Here is a 26,993-nt window from a genome sequence, read left to right as displayed (position 1 = left end):
GAGCTAATGTGAGCAGTAAAGATCATCCACAGGCAAAAGACAGCATCCATTAACTGCTTGCACCTGCAAGGGCCAAAAAACTCCTTTGATCCCAAAAGATAACCTGTTCCACACAAGTCAGATAAGTGTTCTTTAAAACACCAGCCCAACGGCCGCACCTGCACATACTGACAATACATGCTACCCAACTAAGTTTTCCATGGTGCCACCAGTGGCAATGTACAACAGTTTCCCTTTACTTTGTGGGCATATGGATGATTGCTCAATGTGCAAGGGAGGAGGGAATCTCGCTTTTGGAAAACAGCGTGCAGATGTAGCCCTTGATGGTGCAATGTCACCTTGGTTTCTTCTCAGAAAGCTCACAGATCTGTAGGGAAAGAGATGTCCAGAGTGTTACTGTAAGCAGGGCATTTGGGTGCCTATCTGCGTGTATTAAACGTTAACAGCAGCCTCACAAATCCCATGCTGTTTGTAATGTGACAGTTGCAGCTCGGTAATGCACAGCCCCATGCAGCTCAGGCCCCGTAGCCGGCCGGCGTGCGGCGTCCCTGCAGCCTTGGCTGTGGCACTGCCGAGAGAAGGCGGTGCCAAGCAGCACCGTGCTCGCGTGGAAGTGGCTAATGAGGGAAATACAGATGGGCTCGCTGGGTATTGGGCAAACAGCGCAAAAGGAGCTGGCTCATTAGATGGGGATGTCTCAGTTCAAGAGCAAACATTATGTTCATGTTTCATTTTTTTGATTTAGCTTTCATAGTGCTCAGTAAAAAAACCTTGTTGGCTGAATCCTTGCTACCCAATTGTATTGTGTTGCTTGACGCAAAATCCAAGGATGACAGTCCCTCCAGCTCTGCAGTAATGGACCATGGCAGCTATAGACCACTTTTCATATTCTTTTGGAACTTCTGCCTGGTTTTCACACTAGAGCAACTCACTGTCCCTCATTGGGGTGGTTTTGTTGCTGAGGGCATCCAGGAGAAGTAACCAGACTGCCTGCTTCTCCTGGCTCTCCTCCCTGTAGGTCCAAAGGTGCATCTCCACGTGCATGAGTCTGAAGAAAAGTGCTGTCCATTTCTTCTGGAAGACTTTCCAGAAGGTCTCGTTTTCTCTGATGGTCCGTGGTCACAGGCTCCCAGTGCAGCTGTCCCCTGTCCCCAGACACATTGCATAGTGCCTTAAGACCCTGAAAATGCACAGGAAAAAAAGCACGCCTCACTTTTTGCCCTTGCATCTTTTGAAGCCTGCCAGCCCTGTGGCAGATCTTGCAGCCTTTTTTGGGGACCCCACACCAGCAAAGGGTCCCATCTCTCCCAGAAAGAACTGGGAAGGTCCCAGTGCTTATGCCGCTTTCTCTATGGGACCTACAACAATTTCACCACTTCTAAAATAGCTGTTTCTCTGTTTTTCTATTTCTGTGCAAACATAAGCTGCCCATTGGCAAACTCTGAGCTTAGAAACGTCTAAGAGCTGTCAGGAGGAATCTACATTTGCTTCAAGGAAATTAGGTGACTCATCCCTGTGTCCCTTCTACAGCTGCATGGAGTGAAGTCAAATCCCCCCATGGCTGGGATGAAGCCAACTCCCAGCCACACTTCTATGAATAAGCCCAATACGAATGCCTATAGACATTTCCCAGACTGAACTCAGAAATGTGCTCCTTGACACAGAGCCACCATATTAAAGGTGTTGAAGTACAGGTTGTGTAAGCCTGAGGGAATGTACAGAATTAATGAAAGCAATGCTGCATACTCCAGGCTTTGTAGACCACAACATGCAATAATATCTGGATTTCTTCACACACATTTTTTTCACGTCTGTGAAAACCCTGATTCCATATATCCTAATAAATAACTAAGTAACAGCCCTCTGACCCTGGCGAGACAATTCCATACTAGGAGATTTTCTTTAAATTTGCAACTGTTGGCTATTAGAAATGGTTTGAGGGTATTGGTTTTGAAAGCAGACTTTTTTTCCTACATACTACTTCCACTGCCCTTCTTGAAAGATGCACTGTTTGATGTGAGTTTTTCCAAAAAAACCAATATTTGAGTTTTGGGCTATGGCTTTTTATACAAAGAATGTAATACATACTGAAGCTCAGAGCCCACTGGGGTTGTATTAATTGACATCCAGAGATGAGCTAGTCTTCTACCTTAAACTAGTCCTCCTCCTGCAAGAAGCACGGAACAATAAGAGGGGCTGTCGGCAGAGTAGCAGGTAAATGTTGCTGTGGGCCCAAGGGCTCTCCTTTTCCCTAGAGCTCTTTTTGGAAACACGCAAATGACTATCAAATAAAAACATATTTACTTGATGCAAACAGCGGCGAAAAGACTGATATTTGCAAATGCCTCCTTCTGTTTCCAGACACAGTACAAACAACAAATTACTGCCTCTGATAGACTGGTTTCCACCAAATATACTTTAACCCTTTTTCAACGGTTAGCTTATGGGGAGGGGAAAAAGCCAATGCTTTAGAAGCTCTCCTCAGCCAGAAAAAGGTGAAGAATTAACGCTATTTCAAGTCAATGCTCTTTAAACAGAACTCTAATAACAGTAGTTAGTTAATCTTCTTTTCTCCACCTGTTGGTGGGAGATCACATTGGTTTTGTCTTTGGCCTGGTTTGCTCGAACAGTACAAAAAACCTAGCTCAAATACTTATTTTGGTCAAGCAGCACTTCAGAAAATTACTGATGCTGCCTTTGAAACCCCTGCCTATTTTACAGAGGGGGAGGGGAAATACTTAAAACTCAATGATATGAAACTAACTAGATATATTTGAAATATTGATTACATATATCTTCTGAAATAGGGTAATGGGATATTCCTGGATGCTATATACATGTTTATACGTCTCTGAAATGTTTGATTAATGTGCACCTAATCTTTCTTTCTGCTAATAGACCATCATATTTCTTACTAAGAAATGAATTATTCGACCACTGGTACAAGTGGCTGAGAGAAGACCATTTATAATGCTGCATCTTCAGCTAGTGTTTCTTCAGCAAGTAATCCTTGACCTGGAAAGCTGTTTCACTGAAAATGACTAATTTTGCCAATTTTATTTTTTGCTTTGAATATGTTTTTCTGGTGGCAGTCTAATCTATCCTAAAAGACTTATTTTATACTTTACAATATTGGTAAAACATAAATAGAAGATAGACAAAGGAAAACCTTCAGGAAGCAAAACTTCAATTCCATTTGTGGAGATGTTATCCCAGAACTTTGAATTTGGAAGTGCAAAATGATGTATTGACAAGCAGAAAGAAAAAAAAAAGAAAAACAAACAACCCAGAATTGACTAACCCATGCCTTTCTTTGTTCATAAAATATATTGTCATTCTACACTGGTTTTGATTTTGCTTTCCATTTTTCTTTTAAGATTATCTCACATTTGACTATTTTCATCATTTTCTATATCACTTGTTTTGAGCAACACTACTTTTCATATCTCTCAAAACTGCTTAGTTAAAAGATTCAACAAATCACAGGTAGCGATAACAACAGTTGCTCTCTGCCAGCCTCGTCTGTATGAGCCCCAGTCTTGCCATTTATATGCTATAAGCAGCACTTCTCCATGCAATCATTTTCATAATTACAGTGCTAAACTTTAGGGAACAGGGATGTTCACCATGTTTGCACACTCGGTCGCAAGCTTAGCTGAGAACACTGAGCATTACCCAGGCAAACAAACCATGACAACCTACAGCTGTGGGACTGGGTGCATTTTGTAGAAAAGCTGCTGAGGGTTAGTTTGATCCTTGGCAACTTCTATAAGAGAAATTGAGCATTGCGTATGTATTTTCAAGAGCTCAATAAAGATCAATAGACAATGTAATCCTACATCACTGATGTAAAGGTCCGAACACTCTGAGTTTGGGTCATGGCCCTGAAGACAAGTCCTAGTGTCCAAATTCTCCTTCCAAACAGCAACTAAAAAGTGGTAATTTGGAATTTCCATCCACTTTAATGAATTGCACAGATTTCAGCCTGCCCTGAATCTGACATTCAGAGCCCTTTAGACAGTATCCAGTTGTCACTCAAAAGCAGGAGCATTTTAAAATGTAGGCCTTTTTTTGAAAACAGAAAACACCCACTGAATCCACTTATCAGTAAAATCCAGCCTTGCATTTTAGCATGACTTCAGCTTCAGTCTGGGGATGCCTGAGCCTTTTCTGCACTAGATTTTTCCGGGAATGACATTCACAAGACGTAGCAGTAGGTTATACGGCATCTGTTAGCTTTGACATGGAGCTTTTTTGATCCATTTTATAGATTAAAGTTCTTCCTATTGTGTCAACACTGACTTTTGTAAAGCAGAGGAGGAGAACTTTAAATGAGGCTCTCCTCCTACCCCTGTCTCCAGCTCTCTCCAGACCTTAGACATCCCAAGGGCTTTTGGGAGGCGGAAGGGAAATAACATTTAAAAAAAAAAAGAAGGCAATGGGTGTGATTAGTGTCTCAATAAGATGAGCCTTGTTAAAAGGAAATGGAGTGGGGGGAAGAAAGTTTTCAGAAACCAGCTGTGTAGGAAGAGCAAAGGATTATGCAAAGCTGGAGCAGGTGAGCTAACGACCCTCTGCCCCAGCCCACCCCACCCTTCCTCTTCTTCTTCCTCTTCCTTCTCCTTCTTCTTCTTCTTCTTCTTCTTCTTTCTTCTGAAAAAGGTCAAGGAAAGTGTTTTGGTTACTTTTTTGAAGACATGAATTTGTAATTCAACAAGCTGTTTCTGCACTGAGAGAGTTGGGAAGGAGCAGCTGTATCTGCCTGTGGAGTGAGTAAGCACCTGTGTTAGGGGCTAATATTGACAATTTTTAGCTGTGTAAGTACTGTAGTTAGCTATGGGTGCTTACCAATGGTAAAACAGTCTTCTAATTGGATGAAAAAATTTATGCGTATAAAATATTGTTATCTAAGCCTGCCTGAGAAGCTGGGGTAAATCTCTGCTCTGTATTTTGAGGTATCTTGTTTACTCTTGGGGGGAATGCATAAGGAGCTAGAGAAGGTCTGAGTACCTCCAGTGAAACTGATTCTGCACTGGTAAGCTATGGTCCTGCTCGTGTTTGCAAAGAAATGAGAGATAAGCTTTGCTTGTGGAGGATGATATAAGAAATAGTTTCTAGAGATTTCTTGCCTTCTCTATTTTGAAAGAGGCCGATTTTTTTTTTTTTACAAAGAAAAAAAACCAGCTTTTATTATTTAAGAGAGATACTTCATAGTGAGCTCCTGAGCATTTTTATCAAGTTCAATACTAAAAGAAAGGGAAAAGAAGCACTGAGCATAGCACAGGAAGCTTTGAAAAAATTGGCTATTGCAGGAAACATTATCATAAAGTACATCTCTTAAAAACAGAAACAAGCAAAAATGATCTTTTATCCTGTTTTGCTATGTTACTGCTAAGGTCTGGTTTGTCTGGGAGAGGCAACTTCTCAGGCACAGCTCCTGTGCTCTGAGGTGATGTTAAAGCCTGCTGGCAGTGGGACTGAGGGGTGATGGGCAGGTCCCTGCTGAGCACTTCTTGGCCTCAGCTGGGTACTTGGGTCCTGATGATTAAAGAGAATAAATGCCACCAAGCAGGAAGCCTTGTCCCGAAAGCCCCGGCTCCTCCAGGCTTGTTAGATGTGCCCAGCCCTAAGCGAGACCCTCCTGCCACGGCAGCAGCCACCCTCCTTGCCAGGGTGCGAGGTGGTGCCAGTGTGTGCTTCAGGATGGTGTGGTGAGCTGCTAATTAACGGGAGGTGAAGGCAGCCACTGAGGAAGTGCCTGATTAATCCATGTCAGAGCAAAAGAGGATGTACGAAGCCTTTGTAAATTGAACACAGCTTTAGGAAAGTGTGTCACTCTCCAGGCTTGCTTGTGAGACAACAGCTCTTGATATCCAGCAAAGCTGAAGGAAAACGTGGAAAAACAATTCTAAGTTTTTGAGTGAAAAGTTCAGACACAAGAGGCAGAGAAATGTAAATACTTTCAGTTTTCCTCCTTGCTTAATTGCTTGCAATTTTTCTTTTTCCAAGCTGTGATTCATATGTTCGTATCCTCTTCTCTCGAGAGAGAGCCCTGGTACCACAGCTGGGCCTTGGCTCTGGGCAGGAGCAAGTGCTGGTGCAGCTGAGCTGTGCTTACATACTGAAGGGCTCGGGGGGACACTAGTCCCAACCGGTGCCCCTGGTCCGGGGAAATATGATGGCATGGGAGCAGCAAGCAACTCTGCAAGATGGAGCACAGCACCTGCAACTAGTGTGGAGTAATAGGCACCTTCCCACAGAGGCAAGTTTTATTTCCCTGGAAATAACAGATTGCCACCATTTTTCACTTCTATAGATTCTTTCTCTCTTGCGCCCATATTGATGTGTTCCACTTGGTTTGGTTTTAGGAATAACTTTTTTATGCATGCAGCTTATCATCCTCAGGTCCCTGCTTGTCAGTCCTCAGCAGCCAAGGAAGGGCGGGCCAGGGCAGTGTCTTGGCATGTAAGGTGGGCACCTACCCTCCTGGTAGTTATACAGGCATGTCTCGGACTGATGCTGTTGGAAACACTCCACAGAGAGCAAACAAATAAAGCTTGTAAGGGGATAGTTATGCTGAGAATAATGAATATCAGCTATTCCAGAGGGAAAACTTAATTGGGTACTTAGGTGTCTGATAGTTAAATGATCTTAATTTTCTTTAATTAACTTCTGATACCTCCCCTTTCTCTCCAGGGTGGCTACTAGCAGAAAGGAGACAGGGACCCTGTAAGGTACCCTACAGACAGCTACCTGTAAGGCTCTCACATGTCACAAATCAATTTTTTTTGTCCCCTGCCCTCCCAGGTAGAAGCTGTTTCAAATGACAATTAAACATTAGAAGTAGGGAAAGATAGGTTTTTTTTTCCTTCCTTACTGATTTCTGAAAAGCATGGCTTATAAGCTGTCAATCATTTCCAATGATCTCAGTCCAGTGTTTATTCAAAAATCATGTTTGGTGTAGCTGGAAGTGTTGTTACTAACTGATGAGCAAGTCTGAATGCTGAGAATGAGAAATGATTGACATTCTTTAAGTTAGAGGAAGACTTCATCCAGCAGAAGCTGCCACTGCAACAGATGCTGTTATAGCTTCTGACACTGATCGTGATGAGTGGTGTGTAATGTCAGTAAAAGATGAGAGGCTACAACAACAAAGTGAAAAGGAAGCCTCTGAACACGAATCCCATGGCACCCTGGTAGTAGTTAATAGCCATGACTTTCCTGGTTAGAAATATGACTTTAAAAGGTCAGGCATATATTGGTTACCTTATCACCTATTCAGTAAATAAGCAGAAGAGCTTGCTAATTAGTGATCTATTATTATTTGACTCTGGGTTAGCTTTTATTTTTTAAAATTTTTGGTTCCTTTTTCCCATGGCTTTTGGCAAATATGTTGCCTGGTTCCCTTTTTTATTTCAGGTTTTCTTTTTGGTTAAATATAGTAGATATTTACAGAGAATAATTCATAGCAGAGCTACGCATGGTCCTGAATACTGTGATGTACTCAGGGGTAATACTGCATTTTGGGCATCTTGCTAGCAATATCAAACAGCAAGTTTCCATGTGCAGTTATAAACTTTCTCCCTAAGCAGGAACAATTTTAGGTTTAATACCCCCTCCCTCATTTTGCTGCAGAAAATACCTTGCCAGGTGTAATGGAGCAGCGTGAGTCTGGTGCAAGGCTCCCAGGGAGCAGTTTGCGAGCTGTGCAGAGTTGGATCATGACTCCCAGCCTCAAGGAAATCTCCCTTGAGCAAGGGGCCTTGAGTTACCATGGACGAGGGCCCTTTTGGGGAGTAGCCTTTCGTTGAACCCCAAAATTGTTGATAGAGTTCACTTGAGATGGCAAAAAAAAGTGTGTGGACGTTTTTTTCTCTTTCTTTCTGGAGGGATGTTCAGCTTTAAGCCATGATCTAACTCTTGTCCTCTCAGCTTTAGTCTTGCAATTGGTATTAAAGTCTTTAAATTGTTCTGTCAGTTGTATAAATGTTTCCACTGCTGCAATGTGTAAATTAGTCTCTTGTATACATTAGTAGTAAAACTTGATCTGGTTATATTCATGTACACTCTTGACGTGTGCATGTGATAAGAGCGAAGCAAGTGGAGATCCAGGGCTGAAAAGTGAAACAACCTCTTGTCAGCCTACAAAGCTGCAGCCACACACCCATCCCTGACATGGGGATGTGGTCCTGGCTCCTGTGACAGGGGATGTGTTGCTCCGTTTGCTGCCTCCAGTGAGCTGGGGGTAACTCACCGGTCACCAGTGGGAACTGGGTGGCACAGCCTACGAGGCCCCATCCTGCCCGCCTCACTGGGGCAGAGCCCACTGCCTTCACTGGGGCTTGGCCGGTGGCCAGGCACCCTGAGGTGCTGCCCTGGAGCTAACTCCAGCGCTTACCTCTGCTCCCAGCGGGGAAATGCCACAAGGCAGAGCAGGTCACCTCTGCTCCTGCCCTTTGTTTCTCAACCTCCTCTTCATGTTCCTTTGTGCTTCAACCTCTTTAATTGCTGAACCTACTGTTGAACTGTGGGGCAGCTATAATTCTGTATTCTTTAAATGCAAGAACTCTCCACGTTGTCCATTTGGGGATAGTGTGTTCAACAATGCAATATTTCTTCATAAAAGTGCTTTCTCTCACATGGAGGATTTAACACGTGTTTCTCCAGGAGCTACAGCAAATCCAGTTTGAGGGTATGTGTTTTCATATGTTCAGAGCTTAAAAACCCCACTATCTTCCTTGTTTTTCTCCTTCCCTGCTTGACTTCTTTGGGTCTCTGTGGGATATATGCCTGTATCTATCCACACCCAGGGCGTGCTGGAGATCCAGATACATTGTGAAGAGCTGGATTACTGCTTCCCACTCTCTTCCTGTTGTTATACTGCCCCATGAAAATAGCTATGGAGCTGCATGCTAGGATCTGAGTATGTTTTAAGTGGTAACTTCTGTGTTAGTCATGCTTAATATCTGTAATCAACAACACAATTTTCTTCTTCCAATAATGTAGAGGGTTTGTTGCAGTGGGGATGTTTCTGAGAGGCCGTGTGTAAGCACGGCGTCCCTGGATGCCCACAAGTGAGACAGGCAACCTAATTTATTTTCTTCCCTTCTCATTTTGGGGTGTTTGCCTTATGAGGTAGGTAAGCTGAGCACTCTGCACCCAAGGACCATACTGTGATTTGTAAAGCATCTTCACCTGGATGGTAGGAATTCGTGCAAGGAGACTCTCAGAAAGTTACTCTACTGCTAGTGGATGTGTTGGCCAGCCTCATGTTTTGCATGCCATTAACTTTGAATTTTGAAAGCTGCCTGTTGCATAGTGCCTGGAGGTTACAGTTATTTTAGCCCATAAATTCCAGATTCCTTCCAGCCTTCTGCACTGAGGCTGACATTGTACCTTCTCCTCCACTGCAGGAGACGGTGGTAGTATCTTTTTGTTATTTATTTGTGAAGCACAGACAACTCTAACTTTTTGGAAGGCCTCTTGCAGAAGCCTAGTAATGTATCATTGCTTTCCTGCTAGATGTGACCACCTCCAGGTGCTGTATCTTTCTGGTGTTTGTGTTGCTTTCCACACACCAAACAAGGCTTCCCCTACTCCAGCCTTCCCCTTAGGAATCATCCCTAGTTCAAAGATCCCTCTGTAGGACCATGGGCCTTCAAAGGAGACCCTTCCTTTGTACAGCAGCTTTGATACAAATGAACCTCAGAGGCTGAACTGCCAGATAAAAGTAGAGTGCATTAACCCCCACAATTGCTCTAATGAAGTCAGGGTGAAGTTGTGAAGTCTGGGTCACAACTAATGGATGAGCCATTAACACCTCTTAGGCATAACAGCACTTAAAAATATCAAACAGAAAATGCATTTAGTGACTTTCAGGTGCAGAACTGGTCACGGTGTTTTAAGAACAAGCAGTCATGAAAAGATTGCAATTTCACTGCCTCTCACCCGACTCTGCTTCCTGCCTTCCACATATTTACGTTTAAGGTCAACTCTACTGTGGAAGATTTTTGCCATCATGAAGCTGCCAGATGGCAGGTAACTTTTTTGTTTAAGTGCTTAACACTTCAAGAACTTGTGTTGAGCCAGAAACTTTATTTCAAAACTCCAGCTCTGGTCAGCAGTTCTGTACTGGCAGGTATTTTTGCTGGCATGTTCACTGAATTTATGAGAAAGGTTTGAGGTCCTACTCCCTATCAGAAAGGATTTCCTGGTGGATAAGGTAATTTTTTTCCTCCGACACAAAGGGACTGGATTAAGACCAGTTACTTTCCACAGTGAAGCTGAGCACTGTGGGTGGACAGGCAGGGGGAGCTCGTCCCAGCAAAGAGTAAGATTTGTAGCTGTTCTGCTGCAAAAGTTCTTGCTCCCCCTCAGTCTACTTGCGGAGACACAGGAGCTTGTTTAAATAACTGAGATGTTGTTGAATGATGGAGGATGTTTCAGAGGATAGCAGGCTCTTACTGGCAGGGGTTTGCCTTCTTGGACTGGGATGCAAGTTCCAAATGTGGTTTTGTGGAGGTGAAGACCTGAAAAAAAAAAAAAAAAAAGGGTCTGCAAAATTTCTTGAGGTTGCTTCTTCTCACAGAATCTTTTACAGAAGGCCTGGTCATGCTGCACACCTTGTACTGGGCCTTTGGCACTGACTGCAGCCCGGATTATGTTCTCCATAAAACAAAGTTGTTCCGTGCTTTTTTTTCTGGCAAAAAGTTGCTTGAGCTGCAGCTAGCCTGTGTGCAAACCCTCCCATGTTCCCATGGCTGAGCCTCTGTGGAGCTCGCACACCCCACGCATGGGGCGAGGCTCAGCCGCGCGTGCTTGGGACCTCCTGCGGCCTCCTGAGCAGCTGCTGCTCGGGGCACTGCTGAGCTGGTCCTTCCTGGGATCCCACGCTCGGCCCTTATGGCCACTGTTCTCTTGCTCTCTTGTTCTCTCCCAGGCACCCCAGAAAGACATTTTTATTGCACTTGGTGAACACTTCCAGGCTGTGGTTGAGCGCATGGCTTGCATCTATGGCCTCGCTGCAGCTCTGAGTTAATTGTACCTGCCTGGGAGAGGATGTGGTTCATCGGGGAAAGCTGGCAGGGGGCAGAAACTGGGATGGGAGAAGGCTGGGAAACTGCAGGTGCATCAGACCCCGCCCCAAGAGTGTGCACTCAGTTTGGATGATTGTATAAGGCTGTACATGAGGAATTCCCTTTTAACTCTGCTGTGCTGTGATAAACTGTGTCACAGGCGTGTTTAAGCTTTCACCTGCATGTGAAGAACCTCCCTTCTCCAGCTGTGACCAGCCTGTTGCAGATAGGTTTCACAGGGGCTTCGTGTAAGACTGGCTTTGCTGTGCTAGCATCTCCCGGCGCTGCAGATGGAACAAATGTTTGCACAAAATGCTCTCTGCTGCTCCCTCAGCATACTGGAGCGCACAGGTGGGATTACGGAGTTGTAAAGGAAAGATGTATGTTTTAATTTCCTGCCAGCAGTTTGTTAGTCTATAAAATTGAAATACCGAATTGTTATTTAAGCTTTCCTTGTATCATTGTTTTCATATTGAGCAAACACTGCATACTAAATTTACAAGGTGGGACAAGAAGAGAGTCACTAGCATTCCTGTTAAAGCCCTGCATGGTGAGAAGGTGTATCTTGTGTCTAATTCTCCACTTGTGTGTCAAATTTGTACCACTATCCACATTCAGAAGAAGGAACTGCTGCTGTAAAACTACAAAGCCTTTAGGCTTCCCAATGAATCCTTAGGGTATAATTTAAGGAAACAGGGTCATGTGTTGGACACTGTGTCTTGCACGATGGTGTCATTATCTCTTATGTATTAGCGGGCTACTAATGCTGACATCTAATTAGCACCAAGAAACTGATTAACTCTCAATAGGGTCAAGAGAAAGAAGAAAAATAGATCTCAGGCAAGCAATTAGGTCATTTATTTAATAAATTAAAATACTTGTGATTATAAGCTCACTGGCAATTTTTTTCTGTACTGCACAGCTGATGGCAGAAACAATGATAAAATTCAAATAGTAAATGTAACACCATGTTAACGGCAGCATAATCAAAACAGATAGAACACAAAAAAACCCACTTGAGCTTTCTCTAATGGACAATTTCTCATCCAAAACAGATGCATTTATTAGGGGAAAAGTTGCATTCAAATACCAGTAAAATGAATGGAGTCTGTTCAGATTTCTTATTCTTGTGATTGGGTCGTTCCACACTATGGAAGCCAAGTACACAAAAGATGCTTCAATACATACTTGTTACATGGCAGACACGTTTATTGTGTACCTTTTGCAAACTAATCTGAATGCTCAGAAATGGCAAGTCAGATAAATATTGAGCAGGTATCAGTCACCATCTTTTTATATGTCACCCTTGCCAATTAATTTTATTTTTTCTAAATAAGGCAAAAGATTTTTTTCATTCTGTGACAATGAAATGTAAAATGCACCTACCTATGCTACCGGGCAGTGCATTTGACCTGCAGAACCTGGTGTTTACTGCCCTCGCTATAGTGCCCCAAAAGGGTTTGGCTTTTCATGCAGTGGCACTCCAGAGCTTTCTAACAGACAAGTCGCCTATACTCCCTTCTTGCATGCTCAGTTTAAAGCATTTCTTAATTGGGTTCATTTAAATGCTAATTTTATTGAATGCAGACTCCTCTAAATCACTGAGGTGAGGTCTTGCCAGACTCCTTCAGTAATAATAATATTTCAAGAGGTTTGAAGTTCAGATTAGGTTTGGACAAGCACTGGAAGGTCTGTTTGCATGTCCAGCACTGACTGCAAACCATGAGGCTTCTCACACCTTGTTTTCTTCTGGCTTCCTGTGCAAGCTCTCTTCTTCCCTGCTGCAGGTTCAGCTCCTTTGTCTACTACTTCGAAACCCTCTTGCTGGCATTTAAAGGCCACCTTTAAAAAAAAAAAAAAAAACCAAAACTCCATCTGATGTATATATACTAAAAGGAAAACCCCAAATTCCTGTTAACTGGGAACTATGTAGCCCTTCACAGCCATTTTTACAGTTTACAAACAAAACTTTTTGGCATGAGAACTGCATTTTAGTGCACAGCTGACGGCGCCATGTAGTTATGCAGCGTACGTCACAAATGCTCCATAGCAGGAGCAAGCAGCATTTAGCACGCTTGTGGAGGCTTTAGACTGTGCTGGAGATTTACAAAAGTGTGGATTTCTGTTCAACTTGGAAGGTAGAGCCTGTGACGCCTGCAGTAAGAGGGTCTGCTGGAGGGAGCAGCTGATGGCACGCTTTCTCACTTTGCTTTTCCTTCCTGGGCTCTAGCTGTGTGAAGTGTGGGTTCTGCTCTTGCTCAAAACAAAAGAGCTCCTCCAGCTTTTTTTTCAAAGATACCTTTAGAACATGAAAAGGATAGTCAGACCTTTTCCAAGGCTCAAGATTAGTTTGGAGCTGGCAGTGACAGGCTTGGAGGGAGCTTGCTGCTTCTTCCCAACTTGCTCCAGTTGCAGTGAGGACAGTGGCTGGGGAGGGACCGGGTGGGGTCCTGCTCATGCCCCCATGAACAGCCTGCAGCAACTGCCCTCTTCCTGCTGCTGCCCCTCAATGCGCTCACCTGGGCTGCCAGTGTCACCACGGCCACAGGGGTGGTCCTGGCTGTCAGTCAAAGGGTCTCAGAGGCAGGGGAAATGCCTGGGGTGAGTGAGGCTGAGTCACTGCTGTGCTCCCAGTAGTGCTGGTCCTCCAAGAAATGGTCTGGTCAGTCCCTGGAAGAAGCAGCACTCTCTGACTGCCTCCGGCAGGTCCAGAGTTAATTCAAGGCTAACATAACTATCTCTAAATGTAACAACCAATGCAACAAAGGTCTTTTAAAAGAATAGGAAAATAACCTCTCAAAATGTTTTTCTTCTCTTAATATTTTCCTCTTGTTATTAAAACAAATCTATCGAGGACGAAGTAGAGTATGTAGCATCAAGCAGTGAGAAATTCATCATTGGTACCTAGTCTTAAACAGTTGATTTTTTTTTTTGAGCGTCTTGAAAAAGTTGTTATAAACACCAACAAATGCAAAACAGCTTTCAAGATGACTTTTTGTTATAGGCATATTCCTGAACTATTCATCTGTGTTAAATGCATTTTGCCTTGAATCATATGTCATGTTGCCAGAAAAGAGTTGTTTCCATGCCAACTCATTTGCAACATGGGGGAAAAAAATCAAAGCTACTAACATCTGCAAGATGTCAGTACTGATATAAGCCACTTGCAATGAAAAACACAGAACTGCAGGAGGGTTTGCCAAATAGGCACTATATATAGGGTAGAATGTCATAAACTGATCGCCGAACAGTGCATTTCCATTCCTTTTTTGGCTGTATTCTTGATCTAATCTCTTTGCCAGAAAAGGCTTGCAGCAAAAGGAGCATCAGTGTCTTCCACGTGCATTTCTCTTGTAAAGCAGGAATTACTTGGATTTTTTTTTTTTTACTCAAGCCTCCACAAAAGCCACTTAATTTAAAACACGTAAGAACTTGTACAAGAAACTACTGCTTCACTTTCCATACTATTTCCTTTCAATTCTCTCAGCTGCGGGGTCTCCTTCTATAAAGATCCTATTCATCAGCAAGATTAATGAGACCTGGTGTCTGAAACTGTGGATTCTATTTCACAGCTACTATTTCCTCTGCATTCTTCCCTCCCCCCTTCTTTATTTTTTTGATAAAAGAAGATTGTTCGTTTATTACCTAAGTATTATTAAATGCCAGGGGCTGAGGCTCTGAAGTCTGAGCAGTTCAAATATCAAGGTATATTTAATTTTGAGATGATCCAGGCATTGCTGTATTGAGAGAGACATTGGAGGTGGCAGTACCTTTTTTTTTTTTGCTTGGAGGTATCAAAACGGTTCTAATTTTCAAAACTTTTCTTTAATACAGTGATGCAAATCCATTCTTTTTATATCTGGAGAGTATAGCAGATGATTAAGTCATCTGTTGCATGTGTTACCATGTCCATTGTCATCTTACCTCTCGTAATACTGTGTCATGGCACTTGCTTGTTGCGATACACGCGGTTTGGTTTGCAGGGCAGTGTGTGTCGGGACAGGACTGAATGCAGCCTGCATCAGCAGACGGACCTCCACAAACAAGTGCCCCGGGGAACACATTGAGTTGGGGTGCCCCATACGTACCTGCGCTAGGTGCCTGCAGCGGTTCTGTGCCTGCCCTCCCCCCTAGTCTTGCGTGCGAGGAAATGAGAAGATAGTTTCCTTACTGGAAAGGCTGCCAGCCAGCACCCTCCGTGTGCGGCAGGGCCGGTTGCCGGGCCGGTTGCCAGGCCGGTGCAGGGTGGCACGTCACTTCCAAATGGCTGTTTGCAAAGCCCGTCCCCGTGGCGCAGTACTGGTGACCATGCGACACAAGCCTTCCAGTTATGTGTAATTGCTGAATTTCACGAAGGAATATTCATGCTTCCTGAGTATTGCTTACCCCATGAAAGCAATTACTGGAGTTGTCATGGCGGCAGTGAATGGGAAGGAGTTAAGTTCATGGGAGTCATCTTTGCATAAGGGAGATTTGAAATATCAGATTGAAACACTTAACGGCAAAAGCTTTTGTAAAGGGAAGGTCCTGACTAGCTGTACTTGCTGGTAAGGTAGATGGGTGCGGGAAATAACTGATCTAGTGTATTTCAGCTATTTCCATAATTTCACTTCTATTTTTAGAATGATAAAATTCTCATACAGATCGTTTTTATATTTCATAAAGATCTCAATCCAAACTCATATAACTTTGCTTTATTAAAATGCTTCTGCTGAGGCTTTTTAATAGAAGGTTATCACAGGCAAGCAGAATTGAGATCAAATGTAGGAACTGATTCCTACAGCACATTATTTCACCGAGTTTTGAAAGTTAAGCCACAAGTAAGACCACTTAAGGATATGAAAAATTACCCATATTTTTTTGGATGAAAATGAAATGCCATGAGCTTTGATATTACTGAGCAGAAGTTCAGGTTATAGCACCAAAGCCATATAGCACACACCTCATAATGTTGTTTTTCTGTGTAACTCCAGTGTGTGTGTATGTATTTATATGTATATACACATCTTGCATATATATTAATATGCATATTAATATATGTAATAGTTTGGGTAAACAATGTGAAATCAGCTTCTGTCTGAAATACTGTAGTTAAATCTTTGAGACAACTGTAATTGAAAGAGATTAGAGGGTATTTACTTCTGCTGCTTAAAATGTATGTGCTTTGTACAGTGAAAATAGCATCCTTATAACTAAGCAGTTTCTTTTTTTTTTTCCTCTGTGTGTACTACCTCAGCAGAGCAGGGAAACGTCTTTAGAACAGGAAAATATGACTGTAAAATGATTTTTAAGAGTTCATTGAAGTCAGTCGGGCACAACACCTAGAAATGCTTTAAATTGGATTTTCTTTTTTTGATCAGATTTCAGGTTGACAGTGTCCTATACTGTTATGCTTAGAATGATAACCTGGAATTCTGTCGTGCTTTGCCTATTGCCACTCTCAAACAAGTGCTGCATCTCTTTCACTTTGCAGAAACGTTAATGCAACCAGAGTCGCTCAGTTTGAATATGCTGAGACTTGAAGAAGATTGAGTATATTTTAAACAGGGTTTCAGCTTCAAGAAATTACATGATGAGATAATCTTTATAAAGAAAGGCTGAGCACGGTGTGTCAGTTCAAAAGGAGGACCGGCTCAGCGGGTATGTCAGGGAGAGCCTGTGAACCCCTGCCTTGCTCGTTACTCCCCAGGCAGGAGGAAACCAGCCCTTCATCTTCTCACCTTTCTGCCCTCGCTAACGATGGCGTGGGTGAGGCAAGGTCGTGGTGCGACAAGGACAGCAGTGTCCTTTCTGCGGTGGGGCTCAAAGTGCTCCTTGTGGGATAATTGACCCAGTTCTGTAATTATGGACACTTAGCATGAGGTTGGATGTGCTCTTGACCAAATGGGTTGATCGTGCCATGCTTCTTACTCAAAATAAATATTCAGTACTGCTTAGCTATACTTCTGAGAGAAAATTGCTGGCTACAGGAACCCTAAGACACAAGTTTCCAGATTAGTATCCTGTCTGGGCATAAAATGTAGAAATGTGTGCAGGGAAATGCATATTGGTAAAAATGCACGGTCCTGAGACACCCCAGCCTGTGCTATAGCTTATGACACTTGCTACCATTCCTGCAGCATCCTCCATTCTCATTCTGGGTTCGGCTACAAATGAGGTTGACCCAAAACATAAGTTACAGCATTAGGGCACAGTCTTGCCCTAAGAGACTAATCTGGTAGCTAGGATTTCTTAAGGAGCAACTCTTTATTTTTCGGAGAGATGAATAACGGCAGACGAAGCAAATCTGCCATTGACTGTCTTTAGCCTTTTGCTTCATCTGAACTCCTGTGGCTTCCCCTCTCTGAACGTCAGGCAGTGCCGTTGCCCAGGTCCCGCTCTATCTCCATGCTGAGCCTTTACCCTCCATCTGATTCATTGCAGTGATTTTTCATCTGAATTTGAGATGTGAGCTGCTGGCTCTGCTGCTGTGTCACGGCTGTCGCTAATTTGGTGTGACTTGCATTGTGGTAGGTTACTCAGTCTCTGTTTTTTCCTTTTAAGAGTTTTGAACCTATGTCTGTCTGCTAGGTAGGACATTGTCCTCACTTAACAGAAGCACTTTACTGATTTTCCTGTGTTGTGATCACAGGGTTAGTTTTAAAACAACATTTGTGTCTACTACCTGTGTTCCCTAAGGCAGTGGCCACTTGATGAAATCAAGGATTGCTACGAGGCTCTTTTGCTGGAAGTGCCTTCCTTGCTCTTGGCTGTAGCAGGGAGAATCTAAATGGGCTCTCTTAAAAAAAAAAAAAAAAAAAAAAAACCAAAAAAACAAAAAAAAACCCAAAAAAAACCCCAAGATAGTTTGATTTTTTTTTTTTTTTTTGTCAAGGAATATGTTTTGTTTCTATAAATCAGTTGCTGTTCTAAAGATCTTTAATCCATCAGTTAGAGACGTTATTGTGATTTTGATGTTTCCTGTGTGAGGAGAGCATGATGGTAAGGTTGGCAGGTGATGTATCTTGGTGCTCTTTTCTGTGAAGACTGTGGGCCTGTGATACCAGTTTGGTTTTTGGGACAGGTCAAATACACAGCTATCCGATCCTGTTCTTTGGCATAGCCCTTAAGGATTTATTTTTCTTAACATTACCATGGTTAAATTAATGTTGGTTTCTGTGATCTTTTATGGCTTCTCTTTATAATAAGAAAGTTTCATTATGCTTTCACCTGATAACTTCATATTTTTTTATCTATTTTGGAAATCTCCTTTGAACTTGGAACATTTGAGCATGTTTTTCTGACTTGGATGAGCTTTCAGATACAGACTTCAAGAAAATACTTTTTAGAGGATTTCAAGCCAATCATTCAAATGAGATCTTTAGAAAATTGTTAATTCATCACTTGTTTGAAACTGGAATGGCTTTTACACCAGACCAATCATTTCAGCATAACTGAGCCCAGAGTGAGCATCCTGTAACTGTCCTCTTTAGTCTCCCAATTGACTGCACACTAGAGTCTCTGTGAGCTTATATTTCTGTGTGTACTTTTTTCTATTGCTTCGAGTGAAGGAGTTTCTCCTTTTCATTTAGAGAAAACATGCGTGTTCCTCAAATTTTCATGTTGTGCTTTTTACTCTCTTTGCTAAATATACCAGCTACTACTATCAGCACTGAACCTGAACTTCTTTACCGTTTAAGGGCCCAGGATGTCAGGTATTATCCCAGGATGTCATTACTCCTACTGTCAGTATTTTTGGCTAGAATTCTTTCTGAGTAATTATTTAAAAAAAAAAAAAAAAATTCCTGTCTCAAAAAATGACATTGAAATCTTGGCCCTTGCTTCTTTATTCCTAGTAAATCCCATTTCTTTAAGTCTTGATTTGATCCTGGTGAGCTTCAGTGGGAGAAGAGTCCTGCTGTAGACTTCAGTGTATTGCACATGGCTCCTGCTTAGGAAGCCATCAAGACCTCTCTCATCTTTATGTTCTAGTACTGATGTTAGTGTTTTAAAAAAAAAAAAAGGGCGGTAAATCAAGTTGTCATTAGCAATATACTTTTTCAAGTTGACTGCAGTGAGGTTTCTGTACCTGTAATTTTTCAATTAAACTTTATTTTAAAAATAAAATAATCAAGGAACATGTTCCTCTTGCAGCTCTTTCTCACCATCCTGGTAGTTTTGAAGGAGCTCACCTATTATTTTGTTCTTCCCTCTCTCCCTGGCGCGCCCCCCCCCATCATCTTGTGCTATAAGAGCCTTGCACCTATATTTTGGATCAGCTTTTTTCAACTTCTCAGCCACACTTAAGCTAGATGAGGTTTGTGAGGAGGTATACTTATATAGTTTCAAAGAGGAAAGCAAGCTTTGAAGCATTTCTTATCTGAAGAAAGATTTGTATGCCTGAGCTGCTTTTCTCCCTATATTTCCATGTCTAGTGTAAGATATTACTTCAGCTTACAAAACTTGTTTTGCTTGCATCTTTAGATCATTATAGTTATAATGATTCTCATTGCTACAGATATATTTATGCACTTAAAATTTATTTCAGTTCTAGTAGTGCCCACAATGGGTGCTAAGTCTTTCCAAACACTTAAATGCAGTCCTGAGGAGTTCATAGTCATCTGTTCCCAGCAATCGGCATCTGATGCTTGTTTAAATGTCTTACTGTCCACTGAGGGAAATATCTGTGTTGGCGAACCACGCAAGATCTAAGGGTACCTGTGTTCCCTCCATCTCCGGTAGATAAGAAGTATCTCTTGCATGTCTGCTCAGATGGGTTTGCTTTATAAGAAAAGATAGTTTGATCAAATACAGTCTCTTTAGGTTGTAGTCAGGTTCAGATACTACCTGGTAAAACAACAAAGTAGAACACCTACAGTTCAAACGTGATTTTTGTATGGATTGCCCCTCTGAGATGTTTCTGAGACTAAGCCTCCAAATACTGAGTTGAATAAGTATTTGATTATGCCTTGATGAAATCAGACTCTCGCTTCCTGATGGAACTCTTCGTCACGACGTAAATAGCATTGCTCTGCAGAGATGCTAAAAGCATGGCTTTGCTTCCCTCACGTAAAACTGGTGGTGTTCCACCAAGCTATCTACTGTGTGTAGGGGAGCCCCTACATCAACAATAAATGTTATGCCACTTTCTGCTTGCAAATAGAAACATATTTGCTTTGATTTCCCTGTGTAAATGCTTTGTTCTGTATCGTTTCAGCACATTTCAACCTTCCTGCCCTATGTTAGCAGTTTAAATTTTCAGTTTGGAGCACAGGTATTACAGAGGAGGGCCAGAATCAATTCTGTGCTAAAAGAGCTGTTCTAAACAGAAATACTGCTGATGCACTTTCCCTTTTCACCTTACAGGGGAAGATTATATATGCATCACCTTGGTTTTACTGTAGTCTGCGCAAGTACCACTCTTGCAACAGCTTGAGGCTATGTATGCCATATTTTAATACTACAAATATGCAGTTGTTATGAGCATGCTTTACTGACATGAAATGCTTTGATCAAATGTGCGCTAGATATTGTGACTGAATGGCACAGGAACACAAAACATTAGTTGATATTGCTAGTGAAAAACAAAACCAAACAAATCCAACGTTATGTAGTACAGTCTACTCTGGAGATAGCATTCCTATTAAGAGTGTGGCTATTAAGTTTAAAAAGACCAAATACATATACTTCTTTTTAAAGTTTAATCTGGTCCTTGAGAACCTTATATGAGGCCATTAACACTAAGAAGAAATCTACTGTCAAGAAATTGCAGTAAGGGACTAAATTGAAGGCAGAATGGGAGAGTCTTATTGCTACACTGCGCCAATTATATTGCCACTTTTGTTTCTTCACTGCAAGACTGATAGGGATCTACAAATGCTTAGATCCCAAGGGATTTAAGCATGTCTGGTGAAAATTGGAAATCAATAGGAGTCTATAATCGCAAGCAAACTGCATCATTTTCATTGGGGTGAATGATGGCAGCCATCCACAGAGATGCCATGGATATGGGGCCATCAAGTGTATTTGTTCAAGCCTTCTGCTCAACATGAGAAGTACAAGGACCTGGTTTCTTGGCAAATTAAGCATATTACTTGCCTCTTAATTAGCAAGGGCAGAGGAAAATGTTCACTGACCTTTCCATTCGGATGAATATTTTGTAGCTTAAGAGGAAAGAGGAGGATTCATTTTCTCGATGTGGATTTTAAATGTATTGGCACTCCTGCCGAGGAGGCAAACATTGTTTAGTTTCCAGTCCTGTCAGTAGACTGCAAATTCATCTTGGGTCTGGCTTGAAGCAAGCTTCATCTCCAAAGCTGAGAGGTAATTTAGTTTCCAGGGTTATTCTGTCCTGGCTTTTGCTTAAGCAAAGGCTACCAATTCAATGTGACAATGAGAATTACTATCCACTAGGGGCCAAACTATGCCCACCAAATGCTTGATTTCCTTTCTGAAGCACTTTTCTTCCCCAGTAGTTGAAATTGCATGCTTTTTTTCCTTGAGACTTTTTTTTTTGAGCCCACTACTTGATGTATTTAATTCCAGACTGTCCTTGAGCTCTCCAAGTCTCAGGCTGAAGCCACAAGATACAGTTTGCTTGTTCTAGAGAAATATGCAGCAATTATGAATATTATGACTGTATTTGTCTATAGGGCAGGCAGGCAAGATATAAAAGTCAGTCTATTGATGATGAACATAAAAGATGTCAGTTTTCAGAGATAGGGGAAATTATGTCTATTGAAGGCTCAAAACAAATTTTTTCAATGTATGTAATAGCTGAAATGATCCTGCTCACTGTGTTGAAGAAGGGATTGTGAAAGGTCTCAACAGGACATGGCTCAGTAAAGGTCTGATTCAAAGCTCAATGAAGTCAGCGGGCAGCCCTTCAAGCTAGATGTGCTCCTAGACCATGTGCCCCTTGTATATCTCTCTGCTTCCTTTAGTGTTTGAGAAAGTAGTGCTTTCCTCCATTCGTCAGCTGAGATGCACCAAAGCATACCCGTGTTTAAATGCAGATATTCGTTGTGGTCATTGGCAAATAAAACCCAATGCTGTAGGGTTTTAATGGGAATTTGGCATAACCAGCATCCTGTATCTCTCCACAGACTCCAAAAACAAGAATTCTGAGATTGTTCTTGAGCTTTTCTTTCTCCCACAAGGTACTAACAAATGAGCTATTGGATTAGTTACAGCTTTCATTAAAATGTAATTAAAAGATGTCATACTTTTATAGTTGGACTCAGCTGTAGCCAAACATATGGGCATAGTAAAACATTTCACAGAGCTGAAAGATTTTGTGGTCCTGCTGAGAAAATGATAGCCTTACAGCTTCTCACTTAATTATTCTAAAATTAATAATAACAATTACTGAAGTTCCCCTCATTCTAACAGAGTAGCTTTTAATATTCCTGGCTGAAATGCTCAGTGGTGAAGGTAGTTACTCTGCTGTGGATATGGGGAGACTCCAGAGCAGCTCAGGGTCCTCAATCCTGCTCTGTATTTACAAAAGATGCCTTGCCGCTCTGAGCACATGCATGAAACATTGCATGCCTCCAGGGGAAGGGACCTGAACCTCTGCCACTCCAGTCTGGAGAGGACATCGTGGCTGCCAGGTCTGTTGTGCTTTGCTGCATTCTCAGCTGCTGGAGGTGTGCTGTTGGCAAATTACTCTGGGATGGGGACAGGCTGGGATGCTGCATATTTAGGTCGCTTCTCTGGCATGGGGAAATATGTCTGGGGCTTCATTCCAGTAATTTGAAGTTAGTTGTACAAAGTCAAGTAGCTGCAAGAGGAGGGAAATCCATGCTAATGACCCAGTCCCCGTGCAGTCAGGGCACAAGATCTTTGGTTCAAGTCATTGCTCAAGAGCAGGGCTCTGAGCAGGGGCTCCCCCATGCCACAGCAGTGCCCACGAGGCTGTAGGTTTACAGAGTTTTCGATGCTGGCTTTGCGCCTTGGCTGTGGATGCATAAATACCAGCGCCTGGCTAGTGAGAAGGATGTTTCTGTGTTGGCGAGTCTTGCTCTGGGCTGCTCATTAGCCGCAGCTCGGCATGGCTGCGTGGTCCAGCCCTGCCCGGCAGCAGACGTGCAGGTACCTGTCGAGGCAGGCAGTGGCTCGGTAACTGTTTTGAGGACATTAGCAAGCCCCGAACAGTGGAGCCCACACAGGTATAAAGACGTGGATAAGTGCTGCTGCCCATCCAGCCCACTCCTCTCCACAGAGCTGGCTTTAGGCATAAACAAATGGTGCAAAATTGCTAGGGGAAACCAAGCGTCTGTGAGACATGGGCCTCAACGGTGATGAGAAACTTGCCTCCCCTGCCTGGGCAGCCAGAGATGGGGAGCTAGGCTGCTGCCACCTCAGGTCGGGGCTGGGGAAGGGGTGATGACAGCAGCAGAGGGGTGCCACAGCTGCCCCCACCTTGGGGTGCAGGGGCACCCAGCGTGGCTCCCTGCAGCACCCCTGCTCTGCCCTCTCCTCCACACCACCCTGAATACCAGCCGGGGAGGGGGACACCTGGGAGGAATGCCTTGGGGATGCAGGCTTTGTTCCCTTCATTTTTTTTGAAGACAATAATGTTTCAGCTTCTCTGAAGATCTTATCTGTATGCAATGTCCTCTGTACCCCATCTTGGGATCCAGCTAGGGTATTTTGAATTATAAATGCAGAGAGAGTTCATTCTCTGAAAGTAATTGGGGGGGATAGTCGTTTATTCTAAAAGCTTCACAAATTTTAACATGAATCCAAAAATTTAATTTAAATATGCATTACTTATTGTTATTCACTTTTTCCACTTGCTTGTAAAACTTGTTCAGAAATGAGAAATCACATCATGTACCCGTAGCAGGTGGGGAAAAAAAAGATTTAATAAATAACCTCACTGCAATCTATTTGCATGGATTACCTGAACATTTATAACTAATCTGTTCAGAGGAACCAGAATCAGCCTGCATACATGAAAAATGCAGAAGTTGCAAAATATAATTTGAGATAGAATTAACGACTCTCCAGTAGCATCACATATTGCTAGTCCCAAGAAAAGAGACTTTGTCACCTTGTATATAATACTGGGATATTGAAAGCACTTGCTCAGCGTGGACACTGCAGTTGGTATGCGTGCAGCACAACAAGCCCTGCTCTTATTGGTGGTGGTATTAATTAATTGGCATTAATAGCTGGGTCACTGTCATGGTTTAACCCCAGCCAGCAACTAAGCACCACACAGCTGCTTCCCCCTCCCAGTGAGGTGAGGAGGAGGAAAGAAAAAAAAAAAGTAAAACTCGTGGGTTGAGATAAGAACAGTTTAATAACTAAAGTAAAATAAAATACACTGCAAAGAATAATAATAATTGTAATGAAAAGGAATACAACAAAAAAAGAAATAACACCCAAGAAAAGACAAGTGATGCACAGTGCAATTGCTCACCACCCGCTGACCAATGCCAGAGCCGTGATCCGCCCCTCCCAGCCAACCCCTCCCTGTTTATATACTGGGCATGATGTTCCATGGTATGGAATACCCCTTTGGCTAGTTCAGGTCAGCTGTCCTGGCTCTGCTCCCTCCCAGCTTCTTGCACACCTGCTTGCTGGCACAGCATAGGAAACTGAAAAGTCCTTGGCTTAAGATAAGCGCTACTTAGCAACAACTAAAACATCAGAGTGTTAGCAACATCATTCTCACACTAAATCCAAAACACAGCACTGTACCAGCTACTAAGAAGAGAGTTAACTCTGTCCCAGCCGAAACCAGGACAGTCACAAAGCAATGACAATAGGGTAGACGTGACCTCTCAGTGCCAGCAGCTCTAGCACACGTGCATGTACCCACGCACCTGGGACCTTGCAGTGCACACACCAAAGTCCTGGGCATCAGATCCTTGGCTCAGCCAGGAGCGAGCAGCCCTGCTCTCCCTACCTGCGCACAGCTGGACTGTGTGAGAGTGAGACTGTCATTGCTTGGGGGCAAGGTAAGGGTTTTGGTGGGAAAGTAAGATCAGTAGCGTTGGCAGGAGTTGAAATAGTAGGAGAAAGAAGTACATTTCTGCACTTTTGTGACTGGTACATGGAAAATGTTTCCACTTCACAAGAGGTGCTTTCCTGGAGAAAGCTATCAAAGTATTACTTTAAGCAAACTGTCTTATTCAAAGGACTGTACCAAACCTATTGCATTGTGAGTGTGTGGTTTCCGAAGAGCCTGACCATGAGCCCGAGCCCTGCAAACACTGTGAATCAGGGAAGGCTAGAATGTAAAAATGGCTAAAATATGCAGAAGTTAGAAATTAAACAAGTTCTAGTAAAGTCAGTTTTATTTGGGGTACGAATTCCAAATAAATGATACAGTGTGGGACTGACTGTTCAGATACCGTGGACATCTGTCTGGAGATTATTCGCTAACAAAAGAGTCTTAGAAATCATTCATATAGTTTGTATTCATGTCAGGTTTTGGTCACAGACAAATTCACACATTCAGCAATGTAGTTAATCTCCTAGATACCCACCACAGAAGAATAGGGATTAATACATTTATCTTGTAAAACAATGCAGTCCTCCTCTGAATTACAACAAGAAATTAGACTGTAGTTATCAAATATGTTCAGTGAGGTTATGAATCAAGTCACCGCATTGTTAAAATTCCCATCTCTTATCACCTCCCATTTTGAAGGCTGCAGTCGTCGGAGCGTCAGCTGCCAACTGGATTTGCTGGAGGCAGGGAAGTACCTTCTCTGGCAGAGGATTTCTGCGTGAGGGCAGAGAGAGGGCTTTGCCTTGCAAATGTCATCCAGAAGTCCAGAAAAGATATCGGGAGACGCCCCTGGACTCGGTGATCCATAAAACCTTCATGAAAGTCAATGACTGTTCCGGCAGGGATTGAAGCCATCGTTTACATGGCATGCCAACGGTGATAAATCTGTCCTGCAGATGCGCGCAGGACTGGTGGGTGTCACGCTGCATGCCTGCTGAAGTCTCTGTTAAGCTCAGAAAAACTTATACTAACCTCAACCTAAAAAAAACCACAACCCAAAATAGAAATCAAAAAGCCACTGCTAGCTATAAGGGAAGAAAATCTCCTAGCTTGCAGTTTTGGAGAGGGGAGAGAGGAAGGACTCTTTCATTTCCTATTCCTTCTAAATGTATGTGTCACATATTTATAGGTTAATGGTACCTTTGAGGAAATGCAACTCTTGCAGTGATTAACAGAATATTTATTTTCTACAAGCAGTGTTATAAAATCCACATAGTTCCTGCCTCCTAAATGATAATTAATCTGCTGGTGTGCGTTGCCCATCTCAAGACTTCCGCAGTGCAACACTGGCGTTTCTCATTAAAATGAATCCTGGAGGCACTTTGTTATTGTTTAGACTGTGAAAACCACTGGTGTTTTGGGGTTTTTTGTTTTTTGTTTTTTTTTCCCCCTCTGTATGTTTTGTAAGTGCTAAACGCAGGAGGAATTTTGCACGTTCTTTAAAGGACTGCACATTAATAATACATTCTCAACCACAAAAAGAAAGTCAAATTGCTGAATGGTAGTTGTATAAGTTAACAGCATTCAGGAAAAGGCACTCTCCCTTTAATCTTTTCCTACAAAGAGATGCCCTCATAGTTGAGACAGTATCATCTAGAAGTCAACCGATTCTTGCTTGATGCACTGCTCTTGTGCCTTTCAACAGTGCTTCAGGGGGTTATTTCAACAGCATTGTAGATGACAAGGCTTGGATTAGTGAAACTTCAGTTCCACCTTTGTTTTTTAAACGGCTGCCTGCTGTATGAGAGCACTTGTATGGCTTTTTTATGCATCTCTGTCTCTTGCCATAGGTAATTATTTATTAATGTAAATGCTGCAAGGAAATAATAATCTAATAAAATTCTATCCTGATGCCCTTGTCTGATCCCAATATGAGAGTCAGTAGTTCTGTTTTTTACCACATTGCATCAGCT

The 26,993-nt window shown here is 42.6% G+C and overlaps 1 long non-coding RNA gene across 1 annotated transcript; it reads left to right on the top strand.

Annotated features, from left to right (window-relative positions):
- The first annotated feature begins 4,708 nt into the window (after window positions 1-4,708).
- Window positions 4,709-26,931, top strand: LOC127019283 (uncharacterized). Its single transcript, XR_007766881.1, has 2 exons — window positions 4,709-4,769; window positions 25,720-26,931. It is a non-coding gene; the product is annotated as an uncharacterized LOC127019283 (long non-coding RNA).
- Window positions 26,932-26,993: the final 62 nt, after the last annotated feature.

This window comes from Gymnogyps californianus, chromosome 8, assembly GCF_018139145.2.
Source record: "Gymnogyps californianus isolate 813 chromosome 8, ASM1813914v2, whole genome shotgun sequence".
Classification (NCBI taxonomy): domain Eukaryota; kingdom Metazoa; phylum Chordata; class Aves; order Accipitriformes; family Cathartidae; genus Gymnogyps; species Gymnogyps californianus.
Note: the sequence above shows the minus strand (reverse complement) of the source record. Positions and strands in the feature narration are given on the sequence as shown.